The following is a 15,724-nucleotide window of genomic DNA, read 5'->3' as shown; positions in this document are numbered from 1 at the left end:
TTCTTACCCTGTCTTTAAGCAATGTTTAATGTGTGTGTATGTGTGTGTGTATTTTCTCCTCCACCTCAAAGCCAACTTTGAAGTTAACTGTACTTTGTGCTCTTTCCTAAATTCTGACTGCATATGGCCCAATGAGAGCCTTTCCAGTGTCTCTGTTATGACTTTTCACTTTTAGTGCATGTGGATATACCTATTATTCTTTTCTCATTTGATAATTCAAATGCCAGAGGGAGAGAATCTAATTGGTCCAGTTAATAGTTTTGAGCCAAATCACAATGTAGGATTTCTGCCATTCTGTTGTTCAGTTGCCCATGGGTCAGATGGCAGAATCATTCTTATTTAGGAGACCAGTTGACTGGAAATTTCATGTAGAAGCGTCTATGCACTTAACAGAAAATGTAGTTTAATATTGAGAGCAGGCACAGTGCTCAATAAAAACTTGTTGATACATTAGGTACTATCGGCCTATGATGCATACTCAATTCCTGCCTGCATATCAAAATCCCTTGGTGAAGGTTTTGGGAACACTAATTCTAAGGCCTCAGTCTACCTGTTCTAAATTTAGAAACTCTACGGATTCAGTTTGGCAGTCTAGTTTGTTTAAAAAGCTTCACAGTTCATCCTGATCTGTCTTGCAGTCCTGTAGGGTATTTTTTCTTCATATAAGCAGTACCTGAAGCTTTAGCAGTCTTCACTCATTTTTCAGTTTATTTTCTTTTCAAGGAGTTTACCTTTTTGTTAGATATTGACTCTCTTTCATTACGGATTGCCTAGTTACAAAGCTTTTATAGGTGTATCCATTTTCTCAGAGATTGTAAACTAGGACAAGAAAATTGGTAAACATTATAAGCCAAACATGCAACTGAAAGAGACTCCTCCTAGAAGATGGGGAATGTTGAGGGCTTTGGAATATCAGAGAAAATATGCTCCATTTAACAGGGCCAGTCATTATTTAGCATATCTGTTCTTGTGCAAATATGGGAGATTGGTGTTGCCAGAATGTCTGTTTTCCAAAGAAGATGATACAGGCTTTTATGAAAATTTCCACAGTTTCTATATTGACAACTTACTAAATTCCTTCACACATTCCCACTCTCCTCTCTGCTGGTCAAAATTTATAACAACTATATGAAAAGACATCATTGTACTGCAGTTGTTCTTAGAGAAACAATTCACTTTGAAGAAAAATACATGATACTCTACTTTGGGTATAGATAGTGAGGCCTAACAGTCAGAGTTTGTGAGAATAAAGCCATTGGCCCATCATTCTGCATTAGAAAAGAGAAATTCAGGGTGGAGTGTAGTAGGAGAAAATGGGAACAGGAAGATAACAATAATGTTGTAATCTATCTAAAGAAATATAGCCTGTGGTGTTTAGGTGAGGTTAAAATAATTTTAAGAGTCATTTATTTATTATTTATTTATTTGCACTTTTGTGATTTAATTATCTTCATTATCTCCCCAAACGTGTAATACACACTTCTCCATGTACAAATAATCTCTGTAAATTGAACAAAGGAAAATTGAGCAAAAGCAGCTGAGTCCCATGTCTAGCTTTCAGCATCTCGTGGAGAATGGAAATAAGCCATGGGAATGGACATGTGTGTGGAAACAAGAGTTTACAGTTACAACAGCTGGAATCCATCCAAAGGGGATCACAAGAACCACAGACCCTGGGAATTCCCAGAACTTGGGGGGATGCCATTGAACTTCTCAGAATTTGGCATAGAGACCAAGATCCTATCCACCTCTCAATGCTAAGTCACCCTAGGTACCCTATGGGTTACAATAATAAATTGCACGTGACAGTGTTCTTGGCTCTAAATAGCTTATATATCTTATTCAAGATAGAGTTTGGTTATCCTTATCCTCTTCTCTTTAAAATCTGGTACCAAGAACTAAATATGCACAATGGTGCTTTAAATTTGAAGGATGCTGTATAGAGAGTGAAGGCCTCACCCTTGCCATGAAATATTCTAAAATGGCAAAATAACAGGAAGACAGAGAATAACAGAACCCTCCTGTTGTGACAAGTCAAATCAGGGCTTTAATGGTATGATCTTAAACTATTGATCATGTAGAGTAAGGACTGGGAGAAGCAATGAGAAAATGGTAAGCTTACTATGAGGTGTTAGATTAAGACAGGTGCAACAATTCTTACTTTTTTTTCCATGGAAGATTTTGAATAGAGATTGAATAAGAAAAAAAGAACTTCTCCGATATCTAAGTAATTATGATAAGAAATTTGAAATACGGAATTGGAAAACAAGACAGGAAATACCACCAGACTTGATGTTGAAATGAACACAAGAATGTGAATATTTGACTTTGCTGTTTGCAGTCTGACAACTATGGAAAAATTACTTAATTCTTGGTTGTCCCCTCTATAAAATGGTAGTATTTGTTCCAGTCCTCTATAGCTGTTACAAAGATAACAAGAAAGAATGTACTTAAAGTTAATTGTCACAACTGTTAAGTAACGGTTGAATGAATTAATAAGGACCATTTTTGGGGTGCCTGGGTGGCTCAGCTGGTTAAGCCTCCAGCTGTTGACTTTGGCTCAGGTCATGATCTCACATTTCATGAGATTGAGCCCCACTTTGGCTCTGCTCTGAGAGCGTGGAGATGGTTTGGGATTTTCTCTCTTCCTCTCTCTCTGCCCCTTCCCTGCTTGCTCGCTCTCTCTCTCTGTCTCTCTCTCAAAAATAAATAAATAAACATTTAAAAAGATGATTTTTAATGACTATAACTGAAATTGAATATAAATAAATGTTCTTGCAACTTGCTTAATGACCATTAATCAAAGGAATTATTTCAACTCCTGACGCACTACCTCTTAGCTTAAAAAAGTGCCTAAATCTCTTTTATTAAGTATAAGAAAAAAGATATGCATTTCTTCATCACCTTTCCTTTTCTTTTAGTCAGCAGTTAGTATACACCTTATTCTCATACTATATTTGGAATCAATGCATAATTTTTAGTTTTTATTTTATTTTATTTGCTTTTTTATTTACATCCAAGTTAGTTAGCATATAGTACAATAATGATCTCCAGAGTAGAATCCAGTGATTCGTCCCCTACATACAACAAACACCCAGTGCTCATCCCAATGAGTGTCCTCCTTAATAATCCTTTCCCATTTAGCCCATCCTCCTACCCATGAGCCCCCCAGCAACACTCAGTTGTCTATATTTGAGAGTCTCTTGTATTTTGTTCTTCTCCCTGTTTTTATATTGTTTTTGCTTCCCTTCCCTTATATTTGTCTGTTTTGTATCTTAAATTACACATGAGCAAATTTATATGATATGTTTTTCTCTAATTACGCTTAGCATAATACACTGTAGTTCCATCCATGTTTTTGCCAATGGCAAGATTTCATTCTTTTTGATTGCCTAGTAATACTCCACTGTGTGTGTGTGTGTGTGTGTGTGTGTGTGTGTGTGTGTGTGTGTGTATACAAACCACATCTTCTTTATCCATTCATCATTCGATGAACATTTGGGCTCTTTCTATACTTTGGCTATTGTCAATAGTGCTGCTATAAACATTGGGGTACATGTGCCCCTTCAAAATAGCACACCTATGGGGCACCTGGGTGGCTCAGTCAGTTAGGCATCCAGCTTCAGCTCAGGTCATGATCTCACAGTCTGTGAGTTCAAGCCCCGCGTCAGGATCTGTGCTGACCGCTCAGAGCCTGGAGCCTGTTTTGGATTCTGTGTCTCCCTCTCTCTCTGACCCTCCCCCATTTGTGTTCTGTCTCTCTCTGTCTCAAAAATAAATAAACGTTAAAAAATAAAAATTAAAAAAAAATAGTACACCTATATCCTTTGTATAAATACCTAGTAGTTCAAGTGCTGGGTTTTAAGGTAGTTCTATTTTCAACTTTTAACGAACTTCCATACTGTTTTCCAGAGTGGCTGCACCAATTTACATTCCCACCAGTGGTGCAAAAGGGTTCCTCTTTCTCCACATCCTTGCCAACATCTGTCATTGCCTGAGTTGCTAATTTTAGCCATTCTGACAGGTGTGAGGTGATATCTCATTGTGGTTTTGATTTGTATTTCCCTGATGATGAGTGATGTTGAGGATTTTTTCATGTGTCTGTTAGCCATCTGGATGTCTTCTTTGAAAAAGTATCTATTCATGTCTTTTCAAAACATAATTTTTAAATAAAAATTACACTATTGAGTTTATATAATGTGGTGGGAACAATTCCCATTGTTTCCCCTAGGCAACTCTTTTTATATCTTCCCTGTACGATATCCCAGAAGAATCAAAGATTATGTTTCTGTGCCCCTGTTCTTGGCAATGATCTCATCAAAATGTCACAACCTCTTGCTAATGATCTGAATAATTTTCTGGAGTACTTATTACATGATATCCTGGGATATAATTGTTTTAAAATATACATATGAACGCAGTATAAGTGTACTATGTGGAATCATGATCTACCTAATTCTGACTCTGCCTCTGTCATAGGAAACCTGCAGAAATTAGGTTGTCTACTGTTTTTGGTCACTAATGTTAGATATGGAAAAAATTTCAACTGTGGACTTTTCCCAGTCGTGGAACTTGGTTTTATAAATATTTTAAAGGGATTTTCCCTTCTGTCACCAATTTCAGAGAATAACTGATAAAGCAGCTTTTCTCATGCAGAACTCTTCTCCTTGGTGTGGACTTCCCATACATTATATTTAAAGGTTAGAATAAAATCCATGAGCAATATCAACTGATAACCTATCCAACATCTAACAACTTTCATGAATCGATGTTTTCACAAAACCTCTTGACAAATTATAACCAATTAATAAGAGTAACTATAAGTTAGTTATCTCTTATGACTAATACAATTTCTTCATAATGCAGTATCAATTCAGCTCAATATTTTTCTGAGTTAAGGGTAAGTCAAGGCAGTTTTTAAGTATAAACTACAGCAAATTATTTGAAATTGACACTTTAGAAGAACAAAAATGGTTGCCTCAGTGATTACATTATGGCTCAACCCAATATATCCATATACCTCAAAATATTATTTTCTGGGTTTTTTTGCCTCATAAAAGCCTCAACATGCATCTCAAAGCTCATGTACTTTTTCTAGACACTCCATCTAATTGACAAAGTACCTCATGAAGCTATAATGGCTTCTAAAAATTAGACAGAATATCTACCATTAAGTAATGAAAAACTCTAAACATTTCCCCATTCTGACTTTTTTATTGTACAGCTTTACTTTTTTATTAATAGCATAAATCCAGTTAAACACCTTATATAACATTTGAGAAGCAATAAATTATAACTTCTTGAATTTATTTTCTGCTTTCTCAGAAGAGTTCATGTCACAGACCTTGTCTTATTGTTCAAAAATCTCCTGAAAATTAGGTAGAGATTATTTTGTTGAGCATTGATAGAACTGCGAAGAGGAAAGGTACACTCCAGCTGACTCTGCGCCTCCATTAAATCTTGACTTGAAAAAGAAGGTACAAGAAAAATCTAATAGCTGAAAGTGAAGCTGATAGAAAGTTTAATGGATTTTTTTGCCTACTATTAGTATAAAATCCATGAGTCAGGGATCATGTGTGGTGATACGATGAAGTTTTGGGGTGATGGGGGTTCATGGGGCCTGGAGCTGATGGCCAGGAAAGAATTCTGGAAGACATGTTTGGTGTAAAAAGGTGATTTTATTAAAGCACAGGGACAGGACCCATGGGCAGGAAGAACTGCACCCGGTAAGTGTTGGGGCAATAGTTTTATGGAGTCAGGGGATCAAGAAGCAGTTTCCAAGAGACTTTCACATGCAGAAGAGTTACTGGAGGCCTAGCTATAGTGGAGCTAAGGTTGTTTTCCCTCTAGCAAATCATTAGCATTAAGACAGTAGGGAGTTCCTGGATTTTAGGCTGTTGATGGGATTGCCTTTTTCTGGTAAACTGGTGGAGACTCATCAGTTTAACCATTTGTTTTTTAATCCTCTCCTGTTTTGGGGTAGATGGGAGTATCCAAGGAATATCATACTTGTCCCACCTGGGGGAGGGGTGTGCTAGCTTGTGCTTGGACCCTCAGCCTGCCACATGCTTCCTCACCACTACTACATCTCTAATTTTCAACAAGAATGACTTCCAAGTAAAAATGCTTTATTAAACAGTTTTTAAATGAATACTTAGGCCATTTATTGACATACTTCTATGTCATACATATTTTTTTGTCATACTTGAGTTATTTTACCACAGCCATAGGAGAATAGAACTATGCAATTATAGAACAACGTTTCCCTGCACTTGTAATTTTGCATATTAAAAATATACATATCGGGGCGCCTGGGTGGCGCAGTCGGTTAAGCGTCCGACTTCAGCCAGGTCACGATCTCGCGGTCCGGGAGTTCGAGCCCCGCGTCGGGCTCTGGGCTGATGGCTCAGAGCCTGGAGCCTGTTTCCGATTCTGTGTCTCCCTCTCTCTCTGCCCCTCCCCCATTCATGCTCTGTCTCTCTCTGTCCCAAAAATAAATAAACGTTGAAAAAAAAAATATACGTATCAATTTGTTTTTTAAATAGAAGTCATTATCTATTTTTTTAAATATTTTTAGACGAGTAGACACGTTTAGGAAGAAAAGTTGGGGTAATTTGCCCAGAATTCGCAGAGACTGGATTCAATCCTTGGTGTGTATAGCTTCTAAGCCCTATATCTTTTCTCAGTAATATATTACATTCTCTTATTATTGTGATTTTTTTTTTGCTTTCTTTTTAAATGTGTGCTTTAAATGTTATTTGGTTGAATGATTTTTTCATTCAATTGAGTTGTTAGCAGATAGCCATCATTTCCTTACTTCTTATATTAGAGCTCTTACTAATAATAGATATAAAGAAAAATGAGAGGAATTGTAAAAACTTAAAATTTAGAAAACATTCATTGGTCAAGACAATTCTCTGGAACTTGGCAGAAATTTGCATAAAGTCCTTAAAAAAGGGAAAGATGGTGCCTATAATTTTTATAATTACAATCCTCCTTCGACCCCATCCCATGCAGAGAGTTCACATGACCAAAAGAAACAAAAACTGGCCTGAAGGAATGAATGAGACAGGGTTCTGAATGGAAGCAAGGCCTTCAACTTTGTTCAGTTGGATTAAAATCATCAGCAAATGACATGGAAAGGGCAAAGAAGTGCTTCTTTATTCTGCAGAGCAGTGCTACTCCCCAAAATGATGGTAAAAATTCCATTGGTAATGATGTTTGCAAATCAGATACATCTTGAAAACCTTCAGGAAACCCAAGGGTAGTCCTAAGGGCTTGAAGCAGAGTCCTGGTACATACCTCTCAGTAACATGTAGTTAAGTCAAATTTACACAGAAATCTTGTAAGGACCCACTATTTTTTGCTCTGCATCCTGAAATCCATTTATAAAGTCACAGAGTTACAAACAAATTTAACTGGTACAGCTCTGAGTTCCTTGTGTTTGAGTGGAAATTAGCACTAAAGAGTAGAAAAGTTCTGTTCAATTTGCAAACACTAAAAGAGGACGCAACGATTTCTTTCTCCATATTCTCTTTTTTTTTAACATTTATTTATTTTTGAGACAGAGAGCATGAACAGGGAAGGGTCAGAGAAAGAGGGAGACACAGAATCTGAAACAGGCTCCAGACTCTGAGCTGTCAGCACAGAGCCCAAAGTGGGGCTCGAACCCACAGACCGTGAGATCATAACCTGAGCTGAAGTCGGATGCTCAACCGACTGAGCCACCCAGGCGCCCCTCTTTCTCCATATTCTAATAAACACAATTCTGTGCAAAAGTATAAGATCCTTTTATTTCTATAAGTAACCCCTGTTCTCAGTAATTTATTTGTAATCTCCATTATAGTATAAATAAAGGGAAAAAAAAATCACAGGAGCAGACTGATGAATCTTAGCAGACTTTTTTTTTTAAATCTTTTTAAGATCATACACTTTATAGAAATATGGCAAAAGCACATGCAAGCAGAAAAAAGTAAACCTAAAACATCACTGCCTTAGAAGATGAAATGTAAAAACAAGGGCTTTCAAAGTGAAGTAGGTGGAAATATTGATAACTGAAGAGGTTTTCCTCACACATTTTATGTTTTGCTCAGACATTTTATGGATCTGGAAGCTGCTATGTTTGTTATCTCAGGTAAAAAATAAATAGTAGTTTAAGTTACTCTCAGTCCTGAAAATGGCTGCACCTCTATTACCTAATGTAGTAATGATGCATAATAGGTACCCAATAAATGTTTGAGAATGGTTGAACAAATGAATTGCAAAGTCAATAATGATTCAGTTTTGTGAGCTTAATAGGTTAAAGCAATGTGTTTTTGACACTAGATCTGTATATTTATGGTATTTCTTAGATATAGCTAAATATATATTACACAGTGGTAATCTCTTATGCCTATTGGAATCACTGTGATCATCTAAAATTACTAGTGCCCTCCATCCTGAGAAATTCTGATTCAGTTGCTCTGGGATGAGACCTAGGCAGGAGTACTCTTAAAATCTCCCCAAGTTGGGCAACTGTGCAGTCATGATTGGGAACCACAAGAATTTAGACCAAGTTGTCTGTATTACCAACTAAAGTTTATGATCATCAGCTGTAAGTAGGAGATAGTCACTCTCAGGCATCTATTTCCAGCAGTAATCCAAGTAGAATAAATTTTTGGTCACACTGATATTGCAGTGGTGGACATATTTAAGACAAACTTAATAAAAACTCACTACCTGAGTCTATACGTATTTATTTAGCAGGCATTAACTGGGTGTCTACTTTGTGTGGGCAGTGTCCCGGCCCTGGCAACACTGTAAGGTGTAAGGTAGACAAGCTTCCTACTCTAATGGAGGAGAGACCACTCTGCCCCATACCAAAGTATTAGAGTCACACACACACACACACACACACACACACACACACACACACATTAGTGTAGGGCAGGAATATCTACTCTAGATTATGGACTCTGGACAATCTTCCTGGAGGGAAGACCTTAAATTGGAACAACAGGGGTGAAGAGAGCATTCTAGGCAGAGGGAATATATATGAAAAAGACCAAGAATGGCAAAGAGCTTTTGAAGTGGAGGAACTGAAAGAAGGTCATTGTGGTTGGACCATAAGGAATGGAAGGGCAGACTTAGTCTCAGCTGAAACTTTGCTTGGATCATGAGAATGGGGATCCTTTATATTTAAAAGATTTAACCTCCTGAAAATGTCGATTCTGTCCAATTTTCCTGTTCTCCTCATTCAATTTTTTTTATATCCTCTGTCACCAGCCTAGTCAAAGCCACTACATCTCTTTCCTTGTTACCCCTTCTTGTCCCCTCACTGAAACTAGCATAATCCTCTAAAGGTAAATAAGATCTGGTTATGTCATGCTATGGCTTAAAACTTTACCATAATTTTTCACTGACCAGGAAAATGTCCCTAGGTCTCACACACTTTTCACGAGCATTCTCTCCTCTCTCAGATCATGTTGTCACTGTCACTCTCCTACCTTCTCCAGCCATATTGAATTTCTTTTAATTGTTATAATTTACCAGACTTTCTCACACAGATTTCCTCCTTAGCCTGCTTGTCCTGTGTGATTTAACCTGGTCATCTGAGAACTTACATATATAACTGTTTATTTTTTTGTACCCAGTTAGACTATAACGCAGCATGTAAGCCTCTAGCATACAACCTGGTCTTTATTTATTGAATTAACCCATAAGAGAAAAGATAATTGCACTCAGATTCTTTACAAAGAAGTCCTACACTGATCAAACATGAGATTTTCCTCCCATAATTTGATGAGAAAACTATAGTTTTTAATAGCAGCACATGATCATTTTTATTCTACTTCTAACACTACTTTTTGAAATCAAAAAAATAGTTTGTGATATCGTTAAAACTGGGGTATTTTTCTAAGCTTTGGAAAAGATCAGAAAGTGATGGGTAAAGAGCGAAGCACCCTCCACACAACTCTGCAAACACAGAACTAGTCATTTACTATATGCAACACTTAGCCACTTCCACAACTCACTCTGACAAATCTTACCACAAAACCACATGCTCCTCCAATTGCTTGACAGAAGTTCAACTTGAAAAGGTTTCCTTCAGTGTAGATTTTCTGTATGTTTCCAGTTAGTGAAAGAAGGGAAGCCTGTCACAGCTTGTGTGGGCTTGGCACTCTCAAGGGGCTTGGGGACCCAAATAAAGGACCAGGGGAGGCATGGAAGATGAGAATAAAAGAAATCATCAGAAACAAGAAAATAAGGCAACCCATATGGCTGTTCCCTGTGATGCAGGTTCAGATCTCCGTTGAGGACCTAAATGATCTGGTAGGTGAGACAAGACAGTAATTTTTGCCAAGCAGTAGAAATGCTCAAAACTTAGGCATGAGGTGAACTACATTTTGAGGTGGTTAGTTTGGAGGAAGATTTGATTCCTGGGAGCTGCTAATCTATGCAGAGGTGAGAGAGCAGAAAGAAGTTGTGTGACTCTTTGAAAGACTTCTGGACCAGTTCCATAATGAAGTGTTCAGAGCAACTCTTCATTTCCACAGGGACGCGTTTACTACGAAGAAGTTGGAAACCCAGCAAATACAATAGTAAAGAATGTGTGACCCTAGTTGGGGCAGAAGGGCCTCAGGTGAAGACCCAGTTCTACTGGCTGACGGGTTCCCTGGGTTCCCACAGATACAACTAATACCGTGAGGGCTGAAAACTTAATTCGACCCCCAGTTGGCAACAGAGATGGAGCTTTAGTCAACTGTCATGCGAGCCAAGTATTGTGGCACAGGACCTGACGGAGACAAAGCTTGTTACCTGAAAAGATTTCAATCGCTGTTCAGGCCAATCATGGAAGTTAATTACGGGGTAGGGAAAATTGCCTTTATCACTTGTTATCATTTGCTTTTGCTGCCTTTGATGCATCGTTCTGGCAGCCCACGTAGACTTTTCCCAAGTTAGTTCTCCACTGTAACATTTTATACTTCTCAGACATCCTTCGCTTCAGTGAAATATTTGCATTCAACAGATGTCTCTTTGCCATGTTTTTAAATCAATGACACTGAAAAATGCAGTCCTTCTGGCAACGAACAGAGAAGGGAAAGCTTGGGAAAAGAGATAGCATGATGCTAAAATCACAACTTCTGGCACAAAATTGCCTTGGGTGTATATACCAACTGTAGGATCATGTTAACCTACATGGCCTCTACTTCCTTATCTGTAAAATGAGAATAGTAACAGCAGCATTTATCTTGTTGGACTGTGGTAAGGATTGAGTGAGAAAATCTAAGCAACATACTGGGAATCGTACTCAGTACAAACTAGTCTTCAAGAAATCTTAGTGATTATTGTTTTTTGGAATTACTCAAATCATGGCATTACAGTAGCTTTCCACTCACCCAGCATGGGATGAGAGGTCAGACCGAAAAGATGTAAACACATCTGAACCACCCAAACCCATGCAACATCATCTTTAAAATTTCTTCTAATTGAAATACAGTTGACACACAAGGTTAATATTAGTTTCAGGTATGTAATGTAGTAATTTGACAAGTCTATAGCTTACTCTATGCTTACCACAAGTATAGCTACCATCTGTCATCATGCAGTGCTGTTACACCATCATTGTCTATGTTCCCTATACGGTACTTTTTATTCTCGGTGATCTGTTCATTCCATAACTGGAAGCCTGTATCTCCTACTCTCCTTCCCCGTTTTGCCCACCCACCCTCTGGCAACAACCATCTGTTTGTTCTCTGTATTTACACTTCTGATTATATTGTTTTGTTTTGTTTTTTAGATTTCACATGTAGCTGAAATCATATGGTACTTGGCTTTCTCTGTTTGACTTATTGCACTTAGTATTAATACCTTCTAGGTCCATCTGTTTTGTTGCAAGTGATAAAACTTCTTTTTTAGGATTGAGTAATATTCCAGTGTGTTTGTGTGTATACTCCATCTCCTTTATTCATTTATAGATGGACACTCGGGCTGCTTCTATATCTGGGCTATTGTAAATATACTGTAGTAAGGGTGCATATATTTTTTTAAGTTTTTATTTTGAGAGAATGAGAGAGAGAGAAAGAGCATGAGTGGGGAGGGGCAGAGAGAGAAAGTGAGAAAGGATCACGAACAGGTTCCATGCTGTCAGTGCAGAGCCCAACGTGGGGCTCAAACTCACAAACCAGGAGATCATGACCTGAGCTGAAATCAAGAGTTGGATACTTAACCGACTGAGCTATCCAGATATGCTAGGGATGCATCTCTTTTTAAATTAATGTTTTTGTTTTCTTTGGGTACATACCCAGTAATGGAATTACTGAATCATATGGTATTTCTATTTTTAATTGAGAAAACTCCATAATATTTTCCACAGTGGCTTCACCAATATTACATTCCCACAAACAGTGCACAAAGATTTATTTTCCCCACATATCTTGCCAATATTTTTGTCTTTTTGACTCTAGAGATTCTGAAAGGGGAAAAGTGAAATCTCATTGTAGTTTTGATTTGCATTTCTTTCATGATTAGTGACGTTGAGCATCTTTTCATGTGTCTGTTGGACACCTGTATGTCTTCTTTGGAAAAGTGTCTGTTGAGGTCCTCTGTCCATTTTGTAATGAAATAATTTGTATTTTGGTATTGACTTGTATATGTTTTTCATGTATTTTGATGTTAACTCCTTATCTAAGATATTATTTGCAAATATCTTCTCCTATTCAGTAGGTCATTTTATCGGTTGTTTTCACTGTGCAAAAACTTTTTACTTTGATATAGTCCCAATAGTTTATTTTTGCTTTTGTTTGCCTTTTGTTTAGGAGACATACTTCTAAACATGTTGCCACAGCCAGTGATGATGAAATCAGTGTCTCTGTTCTGTTCTAGAAATTTTATGGCTTCAGGTCTCACATGTAGATCTGTAATCCAGTTTGAGTTTATTTTTGTGCATGGTATAGGGAAGTGATTAAATTTAATTCTTTTGGATGTAGCTGTCCAATTTTTCCGTCACCATTCGTTGAAAATAGTGTCTTTTCCCCACAGTATATTCTTGCCTTCTTTGTCATAGATTAATCTTCTTTGTCATAGATTAATTGACTATGAGTGTGGGTTTATTTCTGGCCTCTCTATTCTGCTCCCTTGGTCTATGTGTTTATTTTTGTGCTAGTACCATACTGTTTTAATCAATACATATTTGTAGTATATCTTGAACTTTGGGATTGCAATACCTCCTGTTTTGTTTTTATTTCTCAAGATTCCTTTGGTTATTTGGAGTCTTTTGTAGTTGCATACAAATTTTAGTAGTTTTGTTGTAGTTCTGTAAAAAATGCTATTGGTGTTTTGGTAATTTGCATCAAGTCTGTAGATTGCTTTGGGTAGTACAGGTATTTTAACAATATTAATTTTTCTAATCCATGAGCATGGGATACCTTTCCATTTGTGTAATTTTTCAATTTCTTTCATCATTGTTTTATAGGTTTTAGATTATAAACATTCCATCTCCTTGGTGAAGTTTATTCATAGGTATTTTACTTTTTGGTGTAATTGTAAATGGAATCATTTTCTTAATTCTGTATCTGCTACTTCATTTATAGTGTATAGAAACACAATTGGCTTTTCTCATTAATTTTGTATCCTGTAAATTTACTGAATTCTTTATTACTTCATATATATATATATATAACTTCTTATATATATAAATATATACTATTACTTCTAATATATATATATAAAACATATATGTATGTATATATATTACCTAATATATATAAAAAACATATATATAAATATATATATAAAAAACATATATATATGTATATATATATATATATTTATATATTTAGTGGAATATTTAGGGTTTGCTCCACATAGCATCATCTTATCTGCAAATGTTTAACATCTACAGTTTAACTTCTTCTCTTCTAAAAACTTGGATGCTTTTATTTCTTGTCTGATTCCTGTGGCTAGGACTTCTAGTACTATGATTAGTAAAAGTGGTAAGAGTGGACATCCTTATTTAGTTCCTGATCTTAGGGGGAAAACTCAGTTTTTCACCATTGAGTATAATGTTTGCTGTGGAGTTTTCGTATTTGTGGAGAGTTTTTATCCTAAATGGATGTTGAATTTTGCCAAATGCTTTTTCTGCATTTATTGAGATGATCATATAAGTTTTATTCTTTGTTTTCTGGATGTGGTGTATCATGTTGATTGATTTGTGAATATTGAACCATCCTTGCATCCCCAGAATAAATATCATTTGATTGTGGTGAATTATTCATTTAATGTATCGTTAAATGTGGTTTGCTAGTATTTTGCTGATGTTTTTTGCATTTATTTTCATCAGGGATATTTGCTGCAATTTTCTTTTTTTGTAGTGTTTTGTCTGGTTTTGATATCAGGATAATGTGGGCATTATGAAATGTATTTGGCAGGTTTGCTTCCCCTTCCATTTTTTAGAACAGTTTGGGAAGAATATGTAGTAACGCTTCTTTAAATGTTTGGTAGAATTCACCTGGGAATTTATCTGGTCCTGGACTTTTATTTATTGGCAGTTTTTGATTACCAACTCAATTTTATTTCTAGTAATGATATTTTCAGATTTTTTATATCTTCCTGATTCCGTTTTGGAAAATTGTATGCTTCTAGGAATTTATCCTTTTAAGTTGTCCAGTTTTGGCATGTAATTTTTTGTAGTATTCTCTTATAATCCACTGTATTTCTTAATGTAAGTTGTTAACTTCTCTTTTATTTCTGAATTTGTTTTTTGGGGTCTTGTCTCTTTCTTGATAAGTTTGGATAAAGGTTTATAAATGGTATTTATCTTCTCAAAGAACCAGCTCTTGGTTTCATTGTTGTTTTTTTATTTTTCCTAATTTTTTAAGTCTCTTTCATTTATTTCTTCTCTCATCTTTATTATTTCCTTACTTCTAACTTTGAGCTTTGTTTTTCTTTTTCTAGTTCTTCCAGGTGTATGGTTAGAATGATATTTTTCTTGTTTCTGGAGTTGTACCTATATTGCTATAAATTTTCCTTTTAAACTGGATTATTTGCATCCCAAAGAATTTGGATAGTTAGGTTTTAATTTTAATTTCTTCCATGCATTTTTTTATTTCCTCTTTGATTTTCACTGGCCCATCGACCATTTAGCACCATGATGTTTAGTCTGTGTGTGTTTGTGTTCTTCCAGTTTTTTTCTTTTTTTTCTTGTGATTGATTTCTGGATTCATATGGTTGTAGTCAGAAAAGATGCACAATACACTTTCAAACTTCTTCAATTTATAGAAACTTGTTTTGTGGGTTGATATGTAATCCATCCTGGAAAATATTTCATATGCACTTGAAAATAATGTCTATTGTTTTTTGGATGGAATGTTTTGTATACATCTGTTAAGTTCATCTGGTCTAATGTGTCATTCAAAGACATGGTTTCCTTGTTGATACTCTTCTTAGATGATATATCCATAGATGCAAGTGAGTTGTTAAACTCCCCTATTATTAATGTATTACTGTCAATTTCTCCTTTTAGGTCTGCTAATACTTATTTTGTGTACTTAAGTGCTCCCATACTAGATGTATAGATATTTATACTACTTATATCCTCTTGTTGGATTGACCTTTTTATCATTATATGATATACTTCTTTGTTTCTTGTTTCACCTTATTTTAAAGTCTATTTTGTCTGATATAAGTATTGCTACTGTTTTGTTTTTGTTTTTGCTTCTATTTTCATGTTCTATGTTTTTCATCC

General features: G+C 36.0%; 1 long non-coding RNA gene across 1 annotated transcript in view; it reads left to right on the top strand.

Moving 5' to 3' along the window:
* LOC121030528 (uncharacterized) overlaps positions 1–15,724 on the top strand; it is a 90,788-nt gene that overhangs the window by 47,896 nt on the left and 27,168 nt on the right. The window lies entirely within an intron of this gene.

Source organism: Herpailurus yagouaroundi, unplaced genomic scaffold (genome assembly GCF_014898765.1).
Source record: "Herpailurus yagouaroundi ecotype Mexico unplaced genomic scaffold, PumYag 140, whole genome shotgun sequence".
NCBI lineage: Eukaryota > Metazoa > Chordata > Mammalia > Carnivora > Felidae > Herpailurus > Herpailurus yagouaroundi.
Note: the sequence above shows the minus strand (reverse complement) of the source record. Positions and strands in the feature narration are given on the sequence as shown.